Below are 14,618 nucleotides of genomic sequence, written 5' to 3'. Positions count from 1 at the left end.
ACTCTAAATGGGATTTGATCAAGAGAAAAAGCCCTTTGTTCCTAATAAGGCAAGTACTTGGGTATTTCAGGTATGGTTAGGCAAATCCTACCAGTCACTCAGGACTCAAAATCAAATTCCTCTCCTACTCTCCCCTCTGAACTTTTTTTTTCTCTTTCTCTTATGGAACATATCACTGTACTCCTTGTACTTTAGCTGTGGTTTTTGGCATATTATTATACCAGATTGGAGAGTCCTTAAGGGCAAGACCCTGTGGGATGTGTCTTTTATCTGCCCAGCACAACACCCAAAAGGCTGCATTGCATAACATGCATTTGTTGAATGAAAAAGTGACTAATGGAAATAAAGATGCCCACGTACTGTTCTTTCCTGTCCTCATAGACTGATCCCGCCAACCTCACACGTGGTATACTTGTCACACTGGGCACTTGTAAAACTGCATTCACCTTTACTACTTATGCTTATGCTCTGGAAACATAAACTGGTGACTTGAGTTTGCACTGGGAATGGAGACAGGAAACCTAAGGCCTTTGGTATCTCAGTAAGGCTATAATCTAGTCCGCACATGCAATGCACAAACACCCTGAAGAGCACAAATATTCAAAGTACAGGGACGAATGGAGCACAAAGGACTGGGTAGGTGCCCCTGCAATAGAATCAGAGACGTTTTGGATTCAGAAGACTCCAGGTAAAGTTTTGGTATTGAAGGGCCGGCTTTGGGGACAGCAAAAATTCTGGTCCCCAGGCCACATCTTTGTCCCTCTAGAGTCATGATCTGCCATTTGCTAGGTCAGTGAGTGAAAACAGGTGCATTATGGTGTGCTGGTGGGCAGGAGTGGGGTGGACCTGTGGACTTTAATTCACTCATGTAAGAGACAGCCCCACCTCCTTCCAGCCACCCTGCGAGGACCTACACCGGCCCTCTCCTTGAAAGCTCAGTGCTGTGTACTTACTGACAGAACCTAAATCCTAAGACTCCAGAATTAGACCAGCTCTTGTTCTTTAGGTGAGATTGATCTCTACCAAGAAAAAGCTCTGCTAGGGAGACAGCAGTACCCTTACTGATAGCATATCTGGCTTCAGTCAGTTTTATTAGAAAAAAAAAAACACTGCAAAGCAATAGACATACTGTTACTTTTACGTGTGTATATAATTCACTGGCCTGGCTTATCACAGAGTTCAGTAAATGCTCTTTGCATGAATGTTTTCAGTATTAAACATGAATAATAAGAGTAGCTAAGTGAATAATAATAGTAGCTAACCATTTCTGAGCACTTTCTCTGTACAAGTCACTCTTCTGAGTGCTTTGCATACAATAACTCCACTAAAACTCACAGCAAGCCAAAGAGGAAGGCATGATCCTTATCCCCATCTTACAGACCAGGAAACTGAGACAGAGATGAAATTACTTGTCTCAGACCATACAAATGGTCACTGGCAGCAGAAGGATTTCAACACAGGCAACTGGACTTTATCCAGAGCCCCTGCTTTAAGCAACTTATCTCTAATAGACACACACACACACACACAGACACACACACATTGCCTCATAATGAAGTATTCATACTAACTTGGGCTGGCAGTCACCAGGGAGCTCTCCGCAAATGAAAACACTCAAGTACTACATAGCACGAGGGTGCTGCAGCCCACCCCAGACAGGAAACACTGTCCGACAGAATTGACAGCGAGTGGGGTCCCCTTTAGTCTTGACCCAGCAGTAGGCGGCAAGACTTCCATGAAGGCCAATAAGACTTAGAGAGCCCTACATATTACCCCCCTTAACTAGTGGGCCACTGACTCTTCTGCCTAATCAGTGAAAGATCTCTGTGGTTTAAAAAAAAAATCTTTCCCCTCTGACTGCCCATCTGTTCCTCTTACTCAGTGCCAAGAAATTAACAACTATTCACCTTTGTGAAGTCACTGCTATTTCTATAGGTGTTAATCCTCAGAGAATCAAGCTACCTCCAGAGCTCCAGGCTACTCTGACAGCTAACCCATGTTTGTTTTTTCTTTTTAAACGCCTTCAAATATTAACGAATTATAGTCTATTTTCTCAACAATACAGCAAAACAAGTTTGTTTTTCTTAAAGGGTCTAGAAGCTCAGAGTTGTAGACAATTCGTTTGTATATTTATTTCACTACGGGTTCACACAAGTTACATGGCAGGGCAGTGCAGGTGTGGGAAACTTTTATGTCAACCCCAACTCTTGCAATAATAATAATAATAAAACAAAGGGAAATGTAACCAGTTACTGGCAAAGTAAATTGCTTTTGGCTTAAATGTTCCTGTTTTTTTCTACTGTGTTCTTCCTGTCATGACCGTCTCTTTTTTTTAATAGCATTTATGCTCTTGGAAATACCACGAAGATAGATAAACTGCTATAAAAGCTGGATTGACTCATCAGTTAACAACTCTTCCTTCCCATTTTGCAGAGAGAATTTTGTTGCCAACACAGCTACATATTCTCTCGAGAAATTTTTTGTGAGCTTCCACTCAGAGATAGGACTTGCTTGTTGGTAGGGACTGGAATCAGGGGAATGGAAAACCAGCACAATTTTCCTAAGAGTTTGACCCCCGAGGTCAGTGTCTAGAGAAGTCGGCGGAGCGTTAACTCATTCGATTTGCAAGTTGTGTGTGTCTTTTAAACACGAGCCAGAAAACAAAACTCCACTGATCGCAGTATTAGGGCAGACAAACATTGTTCTATGTATAGTATGCGTTACTGATAATACCCTGCATTTCTGTAATGCTTTTCCTCTGAGGGTATCAATTCTCTGGTACATTTTCTTTTCAGACAATAATCTTAAAATACTGGCTGGGCGCGGTGGCTCACGCATGTAATCCCAGCACTTTGGGAGGCTGAGGTGGGTGGATCACGAGGTCAGGAGTTTGAGACCAGACTGGTTAACATAAGTGAAACCCTGTCTCTACTAAAAATACAAAAATCAGCCAGGCATGGTGGTGTGCATCTGTAGTCCCAGCTACTTGGGAGGCTGAGGCAGGAGAATCTCTTGAACCCGGGAGGTGGATGTTGTGGTGAGCCAAGATGGCACCACTGCACTCCAGCCTGGGCAGGCAACAGAGCAAGACTTCGTCTTAAAAAAAAAAAAAAAAAATACCCTGGCAAGTTTCAGCATGGAGCATTGCTCTTTCAGGGGGAGGAGGAGTACCTACGCTAATTTAGTTATCATTTACTGTGTTCTATTTTCAATGTTTCCCTTTTAACTATTTAGAAACTTCCTCTTTCATTACAACAAAAATAGAACGAATGTTTTCAAAGTTATTAACGTATGAGTAAAAGACTTAGAAACCAAGAATGGCAGAAGGCATGATCAAAGCCACTCCTAAAATTTATGGGTGTAATAAAAGAAAGGCATTTCACAGATAATCTCTTACAGAATTTCAGTTTTCAAATATGTGGGGGAACAAAAGAAAACTAGAAGCTCTCGGACGTCATTTTGGCTCTAACTTAAAGCCAATATTTAAAAATTAATAAATAAGTCCCTGAAATTTTTATTTCAAATCCACAGTTATATTTCATATAGTGACCATTGGTATTAAATTTCTATTCGATTGTTTGAATCTTTCTACAATTCACAAAACACTGATCACATACGAATTTAGGAAATATTCAAGTTTATTTTTATTCTGTTTTCCCAAAATCAGTCTTCCACACCCAACAGAAATGCCTGAGAAGCAATTGCATTGTCTGAGATATAAACACACTGGGCCATTGACAAGCACAACTTGATCCTGTGGGACATTCTAACTCTGATGATGAATTTTAAACAATAGACATGGAAACACAATACTGCAAAAGTTTCATTATTTGGTAATTGTTCTGACAGTTTCCTCTTAAGAGTAATTATTTTTTCTCAAATAAAGGCATTAAAAAGATGAAGCCCTGGTGGTGGCTCATGACTGTAATCCCAGCACTTTGGGAGGTGGGAATATTGCTTGAGGCCGGGAATTTGAGACCAGCTTGGGCAATGTAATGAGACCCCTGTTTCTACGAAAATTAGTTGGGTGTGGTGGCATGTGCCTGTAATCCTAGCTACTTGGGAGGCTGAGGTGAGATGATCATTTGAGTTCAGGAGTTTGAGGCTGCAGTGAGCCTAGACTATGCCACTGCTCTCCAGCCTGGGTGACAGAGTGAGACCCTGTCTCTTAAAAAAAAAAAAAAAAAAAGAGCAAATGAGCCCAGAGTCTGGAACCCAAATTCTAGAGCCAGATTTAAACACTTTTCACATTCAAATGTCATCAAGACCAGACAAACCCAGTCACTAATGGATGGATGTGCCCTAGAGAAATTTTACACTCATCACACTGGATATCATGCGATATAAAGACCTGGACTTTGAGTTTCCAAGTGTGCATTTGCCCAAGTCATACCCATACACTGCTTGAACCACAGACTACAATTTAGCATTTCCAATGAACTCTGCTCTCACAGAATCCAAGTCCTTGTTCTTTCTCCTGGAAGGGTGAGCAGTTGTGGTGTTAGAAAGAACATTTAAAAAAAAAAAAAAAAGAAGCTGGCTTTATATGAGGTCGTCACTTTGCCTCTTTGTCAAAATCATTGAGAGCCCCAAGAGTCACTAATGAGAGTAATGTATTACTGCCTTTGCTATACCTGGATTGCTTGGGCAGTTTAAGTCCAAAACAGCCGTGGACTTCATTGACTGCTCAACAAACCATGTAAGTAAACACTTTCGTAATCCATTCCAAAACATGCCCAGTCTTACTCACTCTGTTTCATACTTGCAAATACTGGAGTAATTATTAATGCTCCTGATCAAGGTTTTAGTCATTTCTTAGGCATGTGATTTGCATACCTATTTCCTGATCTGCCTTCTCTCTCTGCCCTGGAGGTCTTTATTTCTCAGAAACACTTAAAAACACAGATTATTTTACTTCTACCCTTCCCCCAACCCATAAATGGAACAGGACTTCCTAGCTCATCTGTATTGCTAATTGGTTTGAAAGCATGTGACTCCATGCATTCTTGCCATTAAAACACAAGCAAGCCTTTTTTGAAGTCAGCTTTACCAGCAGTGATAGGCAGATTTCTATCTTTGTTACCCCACTGTGTCTTGAGGCAAGGGAGAAATGTAAATGATCACGTTATTTAAATATTGTTCTGAAATAATGTAGTGAATTCCAACGTAATATAAAAATGTTCTAGAAGTCTGTATAATAGGGGTGTCCACAAACACACTGGCAAAGAAGAAGGGGATTATAGATGCTTCTCACTACTGCTTGAGAAACAAGGGGAAAATCTGGGAGCTGAATCTAGGAGTGAGGAGACAGTCTGGTTTTTCAGAGGATTGACTCTCTAAGGGGAGAATTCTGGAAATAGGAAAAGAGATTGAAATCTATGCCAGACCTTTCCAACTCTCACCTTCTCTCTGGCTATTTGGCTGTCTGCAATATCCTCCAGGGGAAACCATTCTTGGTGGAGGGTCCCCTTGTAAGAGGTGAAGTGGTAGCTCATGGCTGCTGTGCAACAGCCTGTGCATCTTTGGGATAATGGGGTCTATATACCATAGCATGGACAAGACCATGGCCTAGGTTTTCCTGAGGATCAGGAGCCTATGGAAAGAATCCTTTGTCTTGGAATTCCATATATTCTTTTTTTTTTTTTTTTTTTTTTTTTGAGACAGACTCTTGCTCTTTCACCCAGGTTGGAGTGCAGTGGCGCGATCTCAACTCACTGCATGCTCCACCTCCCGGGTTCACACCATCCTCCTGCCTCGGCTTCCCAGTAGCTGGGACCGCAGGCGCCCACCACCAAGCCCAGCTAATTTTTTTTTGTATTTTTAGTAGAGACGGGTTTCACCGTGTTAGCCAGGATGGTTTCGATCTCCTGACCTCGTGATCCACCTGCCTCGGCCTCCCAAAGTGCTGGGATTACAGGCGTGAGCCATGATGCCCAGCCAGAATTCCACATATTCTATAAAGAGACATCAGGGCAGAGTGGACATCTTAGGACTTAGCTCACACCTAAGGGTGTGGCGGCAGTGCTATCTAGGAACTGATACTGCACACAAAGGGTCTGTTTTCTCAGCCCATGCCACCCACCAGCTAGCTGCAAGGTCCTGTCAAGTCACAAATTCAGCACCAAAAGTGGACTCTCAAAGTGCCATCAAGGCCCAAACTCCCACTTTCACATTTACCTGGCAACTCCTTTCTCCTATTCATCTCTCCAGATGCCAGGTGTCCACGAGCCATTTCCAGGCCCCAGACTCCTCTCTCAATGGAGATCATGCACAGAAGCTATTGCAATGAGAATAAGCAGGTTGTTTCAATGCTTTACTATGTGTTTTTTTCTTATGACTTTGAAATAGCTCCTGTTTTCATTTTTTGAAAACTCTGCTATAAATACTGATTTAGTCTTTCTTGGTATGGTTCTATATAATAAAAATATAATATTAACAAGATAATTGTTTTTTTTTTTCTTAAGGATCTGCTCTGGAAATGTGTTTTAAGGACATTTTGATTTCCACAATTTCTGAAGGTTGTACAGATAGAACCTCTTAAACAAAGAGAGTGAATTTTTTGTCTCTCTCTCTTTTCTTTTTGTTACAATCAATAAAGCTGCTCGTTCTAGTCTATGATTGATATGTTCTGTGGTGTTACTATTGAACATGACAACACAGAAGTGAAAGCAACATTTTTGTACTGAATAGCCTTGTAAGAGCAGTAAATATCAGAATAGTTTTTAAGCTCATTTATAAACTGGACATTCTTGTTCAGCCATTTCCCCAGGTTTGGAAATGAGATATTCCATTTCATCATTGAGGATAATTGATTTGCTACCTCTCTACAGAAAACATTCCCCACTTGGAAATAAGTAAAACAGATGGATTGTTTTTGTTTTTGTTTTGGTGTGTATGTGGATTAACATGGAGATATTTAACTTATTACATACTTGGATGAATATGTCATGGGATACATTTTAGTATTTAAAAGACATACACATAAGAAACAGTCATCAAGTGATAGGCTCCCAATTCTTTTAAAAAGATCCAAAAAGGAATTTGTACAGAAAGGGGGCTTTTCACTTGCTTTGTGCTTTTATACCTTTCAGAAGGAATAATGTGAATAGTAGGATAGTCTTTTACTTAAAAGTAAAAAGATGACTATTTTTGGTTGTCTGAGATTCGGAGACATTTTTCTTTGTTCAGGCAAATCTCTCTCACCCTTCCTTCCTATGAGGGCACCAGCACCATCCCCAGCTAAGTACCTCAGTGGTCTCTGAGCTTCATTTGTTGGTGCAGGTACAGGAGCCAAGATACTGGAAAATGACTTTAAAAACTCCTCTGTGGTACCAAGAAACCCATGCAAACTCACAGATTGTATAGAAGAGCATGTGTCTTGGAGCAGAGTGGGGTGAGGGTACAGAATGAGAAGAGAAAGGGGCCTGGGGTGGGCGTGGAGAGGCAGCAACAAGGTTGATAATACCTGGTGACATGTTAACTAAGGGCAGATTATAAGCCGTGGGGCAAGCTAGAGTGATCAGTCACTTGGAGGGAGGGTTTGTCACACTATAGAGAAACAGCACACAGATACCATCGGAAACCCTAACGTAAAGCTAACAATGAACCCAGAAGAGGTTACAGCTTCTTCACATTTTTTCGCTGTAAGATAAAACATTTCTATGACTATTTAGAATTGCTGTGTCTGATACAGTCACGGCTAGCCCCATGTGTCCCTTGAGTATCTGAAACACTATATGTCAAGTCCAAATTGAGACGTGCCACAGTGTAAAATACACACTGGAGTTCCAAGACTTAATACAAAATAAAAGTAAAATATCTCATTAATAACATTTTATATTGATTGCATATTGAAATGATAATATTTTGAATATACTGGGTTAAATAAAATATATTATTAAAATTGACTCCACATGTTTCTTTTTATCTTTTAAAATGTGGTTACTAGAATATTTTAAATTACATGTGGCTCACATTATCTTTCTCTTGGGCGATGCTGGTTTAGTCAATAATTCAATGTTATGATTATAGATATGTCCTTGGAAATATGTGTTAAGGAGCAGACAGAACAAGATTAACATCTGAAGCTAGAATAATCAGCAAAAGTCACGATTCAATGTTTCAATACATTTAAGATTTTATTCACTGTTATGGAGGGTAGTCATGTAAAAATGTTATATATAGTTTTATATATATATATTACACACATATATATAATGTTATAATAGTATCTAAAAATTTTGCTGAAGCTGAGGTCTCTCCTCTGTAAAATTTAAATCTGGTAATCATTGACTCAAGGCTACTAAATGGCCCTGATGAAGATGTTATTTCATTAACTTCCTTAACTAAGATGTCAAAGTAAATGTTAAGCTTTGACAACAGGCTGGAGAAGAGCCAGAAAAAGAGAGAGAGAGAAGGGAGAGAGAGAGGGGAAGGAACTAGCTAATTATTTATTTCATGACTTGTTCTCTCCTGCTGTCAATATGGGTCAGGTATAATGTAAGCCATTTTCATCATCCAGTACAAACTGAATAGGAGAAAATGGAGCTGGAGTGATTTTAGTTGCTTGGAAGTAGACACTTCTTAATCTCCAACTATTGAGTAAGTTAATGGTCTGACTTTTTGGACATTTCATCTGAGAATAAATAGAGAGGTCAGTTATAGTCAGGCCTAAATGCAGGGGCATAGCCTCATTGGCTTTGCCAACCTGCTTCAGGTCCCGTTTATGACAAAATATGAGATTATTCATTGAAGACTGGCATTCCAATAAGCCCAGAAAAGTTGAACAGAACAAAAAGGTTTGAACTCTGGGGGCAGGGAGGAGATACATTCTTCCCACAATCATTCTTAGCACCAAAAAACCATCAGGCATCACTGAGAAGGCGGCTACCCAGTGCTCAGCTGGCCCTATGTCCCATCCTCTCAAACAACTTGTTAGCCAAACAAAATTAAAATCAGAAAGTAGCCAAAATCAAAGCTGATTCCCTCCACCTCCTCACTTTTTGATTCCTGTGGCAGCAGCAACACAGAAACCTAACTAGACATTAACAGCCCTCCAAACACTCATGCCAATCAAAAGGCTGCACACAGAAGGTAAAATGGGTTCCTATTATAAAAATAAAAGAGCAACAATGGTGGCTATAGAAAGAAGCTTAGGAAATATTTTCTTTTCTTAGAAGGCAGGAGTTGCTATAGCATTTAAGGCAGTAACATGCAGAAAGGCTTAGACCAAAATCTCGGCAACATCAACGAAACATGCAATCAATATCATACATTCTACTGTATCATACTTATAATGTAGTAATTTTGATGAAATGATTGGGCGGCTTCAACCTACGTCCCGTGAAGCAATCTGCACACCTCTGGTATGTTTCTGATAGATAGAAGTATTTGTCTTTGTCCTCCAAACTCTTTTATAGCACATGGTATGCATATTTCAGCATCCAACATTATTAACTCATGAGCAACTGTCAGTTGATGGTTATCTAACACATGGGGTCTGCACAAAAGGGATCCTTATTTGGGCAAAAGCTCTTGTCTGCACCAGTCTGTCTATATTTTCCCTCAGAATAACTTTATTTGGATCATTATTCGCTGTTAGTGGAAACTCGGAGGCTGCATGTGTGGCAATCGGAAGGCGGAGAAATAAATCCTTAACAAGTTCAAACACTTAGCTGATATTAAAACCATTTCTAGCTTTGTTAGCTGAAAGCAAACGCTCCATTGCCCTCTGGTGGTGAGTCGATGGGATGCGGTGGGACAACCAAAACAACCCACAGAAACTAACAAGAGTTTACTCCAATACAGGTGACAACATTCATCTTGGATAGAAACAGCCAAAAATGACAACTGTATGTTGTTTTATATGTTTTAGAATTTACATTTTTCAGCCCTCTTACGTGGAGATTGGACAAGGTGGGGTAGGTGGGGTTTGTAATATGGAAATTAGAACTTTGTCTTTCTGCAATACAATGACTTCACTATATTTACAACCATAGCTGCTATATATGTGGCAAATTGATTTTTATGAGATTTAGAAACTTAAAAAAAATCATACTCACATTTTAAAAGCTCCTTCAAACCAAAAATAGACTGATGTTCCAACTGGTTTGGAATTATAGGAACCAAGGAAAGAAGTCTGAATAATTCCCTAATATGGAAGAAAAACTGTTTTTTTTCTTTTCTTTTTTTTTTAAATAAGGAACAGTTTGTTTCTGACAATAGGCAACATGTGGAATTTATAGAACCAAGTATAGGTACAGAATTTATCTTTCTATATTGTCTAAAAATAAAATTTTATAAAATTCTGAACTCCAAATTTAATAGTCAGTTACCCAATTGGGTATTATCTTTTAAAAACACCATTTAAAATTTCTGCTGTATGCCTTTCAACAATTTCCTGCCTAACAGGCCCATCCCCAGAAAGCAAACAAACCTGGTATTAAAACAGACTGAAGAGCTTAAGAGAAAGCTGGGGGAGAAGTCAGGGCAAAGTACATGAGAACATAAACTACTTTTTTAATCTTATTACCAGTAAATGTACCATTTTTCTCTTTTATGTGTCTGCTGTTCAGATAAAAGCCACTCCTCCAACCAGCATTACAGAAATGCTCTGTATTTTTATAATATGATTTTAGGGGCAGATTAATCTCAAATTGGCTTTTCCACTCAAACGTGGAAGTTCAATTTTGCAACAACAGTTGTTTGATTTTGTCTTTGAATTAGCAAAGTTCTTAAAGTAATTTTACTATAAAATTAAACAGCTGGGAGTTCCTTAGCAAAACATGACGACTCTTGTTCTTCTTTGTACTATTGTGCAAGCTGAAATACCCTTTCTTTCATGTCTTTTTATTCCAAAATGAATTCCCTAGTTACCCTTGTTTAGCTTTAAGAAAAATAATAAAGAAGGGGGGCGGTTTTTGCTGACCTCTGAAATTCACAGGCTTTTAAGCACAGGGCGTTTACACAAGGTGCGTTCTCAAAGGGCTTTTGTTTAATTCCTATTATGGAACGAAAAATGATATTTTGCCCCAATATAATGCCAATCCTTGTGTACAGCAAAGCTGTTGACAAGTATTTCTGTGGAGCGAGGCATCTTATGCCGATTTTGCAGATGGGAAAACTGAAACATCTCTAAATGGTGAGGAAATGTGGAACTAAGATGTTCGTGGAGGCTGGAATTTTAAATTTAGATTTGACTCTTAGCCCAGGACTCTAACCATGTGAGGGCCCTAACTCTCTGGAATCAACAGAAGGGCAATTTTAAAACATTCTTTTGACATTATTAACCACAGCCTCGGGGCGCAGGGAAGTGAGTGGGGGAGGGCCTGGAAACATAATACAGAGCTGCTAGGTGACAGCCTCTTGCAACACTGCTAATACTTTGGATTACTTGATCCGTATTGCCATATATTCTAGGAATATTCCGGGGCTTAATGATTTCCTTTGTATCTTAAAAAATTAGAGCCTAGATTCAAGGGCTAGTGTAGACTGCTTCTTAAAATATGGAGCGAGAGAGTCATGACAAGACAAATTGTGGAAAGTGGTTTTTGGCTTTTCACATTAATCTGGAACCAAGGATCACCGCTAAGAGTTGGTGAAACCATAGATGTTATGCCAGTAGGATTCGTCATTGGAGTCATTTATAAAATGCTGGAATTCCATAGCTTTAGGAAAACCTTGGGCACCAGCTAGTCACTCTCCACATCAGAAAAGATAGGACCAGAGAGCCTGCCACTCGCCCAGAGTCACCCAGTGAGTAGCAGAGCTGCGACAGACTCTGGTTTCTGTTGCATGAGATCAGCAGCAGAGCCTTGGCAGCAGATGGCTTTTCAATGGGCCCTGAATACCTCCACTTGGGTCTCTGCAGGGCGAGCCCTGTCATCCCAAGACCAAGTTACTGAAACACACTTTCCAAGGAACTGTAATTAATAAAGTCAAATGGGAGCTGACAAGGACATTCCCACTGTGTTCGAATGCCAAAACATACAAGCAAGAAAGCTCACTTGGAGCGCATGAAGCGCGGGTCTTTCTGGCAGGACTTCTGTGCACCATACTCCCAGCTGTTTGCTCAGACCCAAATGTGACGGACTAGCAGCAAAACACTTGCAAAGCCATCAGGAAAGTGCTCTGGCACTGGGCGTCAACAACCGCCACCTGCTTGCTTTTGTTAGGCTGGGCTGAAAAAACAAAGGAGCCCTTCTGGGGGTAAGGACGGGCTTTGGGAGCTCAGGACCTCTGGGATCAAGAAGAAATGGACCACAGGCCACCGTGCTAGGGAGCGTCGTCCTCACCTTCTAGTAGTAACTCATGCCTCAGAGGTCCCAAGCACATTACAAAGCTTTATACCTGTGTGCCTTTGTTCCTGGGCTTCCTCTGACATCAATACCTTTTCTTTTTTAGCTTTTCTCCCTCCTGCCCTAACTCCCTGCTAAAAAGCTTCCTTGGCCAGGTGCAGTGGCTCACGCCCGTAATCCCAGCACTTTGGGAGGCTGAGGTGCGTGGATCACCTCAGGTCAGGAGTTCAAGACCAGCCTGGCCAACACAGTGAAACCTCATCTCTACTTTAGTAGAGGCACAAAAATTACATGGGCGTGGTGGTGGGCGCCTGTAATCCCAGCTACTTGGGAGGCTGAGGCAGGAGAATTGCTTGACCCCGGGAGGCGGAGCATGAAGTGAGCCAAGATCGTGCCACTGCACTCCAGCCTCGGTGACAAGATCGAGACTGCCAAAAAAAAAAAAGCTTCCTTATTCTCCCTCATCTCCAGCTAGGTGAGAAAACCCTTGTCAGTACCTGTACAAAGTATGCTTTGGGTCGGTCGCAGTGGCTCACACCGAGACCAGCCTGGCCAACATGGTGAAACCCCGTCCCTACTAAAAAATACAAAAATTAGCTGGGCATAGTGGCGGGCGCCTGTGATCGCAGCTACTCGGGAGGCTGAGACAGGAGAATCACTTAAACCCATGAGGTGGAGGTTGCAGTGAGCTAAGACTGTGCCACTCTATCTTAAAATAATTAATAAAAAATTTGAAAAAATGCAAAAAACAAGCATGCTTTGATCCTGACACCTGTCACCCTGTGCTGAAATCATCTGGTTAGTGTACCTCTCTCCCTTACCACAGTCTGAAGAGATTATGTTGGTCTTGATCACTGTAGCATCATTATAGTAGGTGTTCAATAAATGTTTATTAAACAAATGCCTCCCTCTGTGTCATGTTTTGAAATCAGTGTCTGGTACTACTTACTAGAGTCTGGTAAATGTTTGTTAAACTGCATTGACTGCTCATGCCACTGGAGAACATAAATGCCTCTAAAGAGGGCCAGGTGGCTATGCTATCCTTGATGGTTCACCTTCCTATCTCCAGCACCTTCCCTAGGTCATGATCACCATTAATAAGGAGAAGACATATACACCCACATTGTAATGCCCACTATGTAACTCTGAGACCCAGCTATTGTCAAACACCTAAATACCTAACAGAAACCCACCTTGTCTGTGGACACACAGATCTCACCTGTTTTGCCAAGACTCTCAAGCCCACAGGGCCACTGGCTCTCCTAGAGAGCCCCTACAACAAGAAAAAGTCAGCAACACCTAAGAGAAAACATTTCCCTGGGGAAGATGGCAGACTGCCTGGTGAGGATTCCTTTTTTAAGGAACCCCATCTCTGCAGAGCTGCCTAAAAAAATGTGCCTACCGATGAAAGTCTGGGCAAATCTGTAATGTAGAGATTACATTTAAATTCCAATGAAGATTTTTAACAAAGATCAATAAAATAGGAGATTGATCTGCAGTTAAAAGTTCCCAGTAATGGGATAGCCTAGAAATTTCATAAATAATGCTTTTATCTTGATTGCAAAATAATCCCCTGCCACAAAAACAAGGCAAATCAAGGTAGGAAATTGTTCAGCGGGAATTAAAATGTCACACTTTACACAGAATAAAGCTTTGCAATCACCAGGGAAACACACATTGCAAATGTGTTAACACAAAATTACATATATCACTTAATTATATAAGCGCATAGCTCCTGAGTAACCCATTAGCTAAACATGTCAGCTGCGGTTAAATATATACATGCAATATTTTTAGCACAGAGGGGATGTAACTATGTCAGGCCTGGCACCATAAAGCCTGAGATGGCAAGTGCTATTAAACTGAGATGCAATCATGTTGAAAAGGAAACATTAACAAACAGCAGACAATTGAGAAGAAAATACAGTGAGCTTGTGTTCTACTACATGTGCTTCCAAAACCTTATATAACTATTCATTGTCTATTTCATCTGGCTTGCATCCCAGGTTTGTTCTATGCTATACTAATTTTATAATTATAAACTGCTATACCAGTTTTATGAAATCATGCACACAGAGAGGTTGCAGGTGACATTATGTCTGATTATCTTCACCAGAAAAGGACAACATCCCGAAATTAAACATAGCCTCATGCAAAACCATCCGCTCCATTTAAAATGGCCCCTTGAGTTTCCTTCTGAAAAAAGATATGTCATCTTTCCTTCCATCATCACAGCACTGGTGAAGTTGGCAAAATTGCTGTTGGAGACCCAAGTTTCATAAGAAAGTAAAGAGGGCACGGGCTTTGAGAGCAAGCAACTCT

At 40.7% G+C, this 14,618-nt stretch overlaps 1 protein-coding gene across 3 annotated transcripts in view; it reads right to left on the bottom strand.

The window, feature by feature from the left end:
- Positions 1–14,618, bottom strand: part of ARID5B (AT-rich interaction domain 5B) — a 195,221-nt gene that overhangs the window by 48,800 nt on the left and 131,803 nt on the right. The window lies entirely within an intron of this gene.

Source organism: Hylobates moloch, unplaced genomic scaffold, assembly GCF_009828535.3.
Source record: "Hylobates moloch isolate HMO894 unplaced genomic scaffold, HMol_V3 SCAFFOLD_3, whole genome shotgun sequence".
NCBI lineage: Eukaryota > Metazoa > Chordata > Mammalia > Primates > Hylobatidae > Hylobates > Hylobates moloch.
The sequence above is the reverse complement of the archived record's forward strand: the minus strand, read 5'-3'. Positions and strand labels throughout refer to the sequence as shown.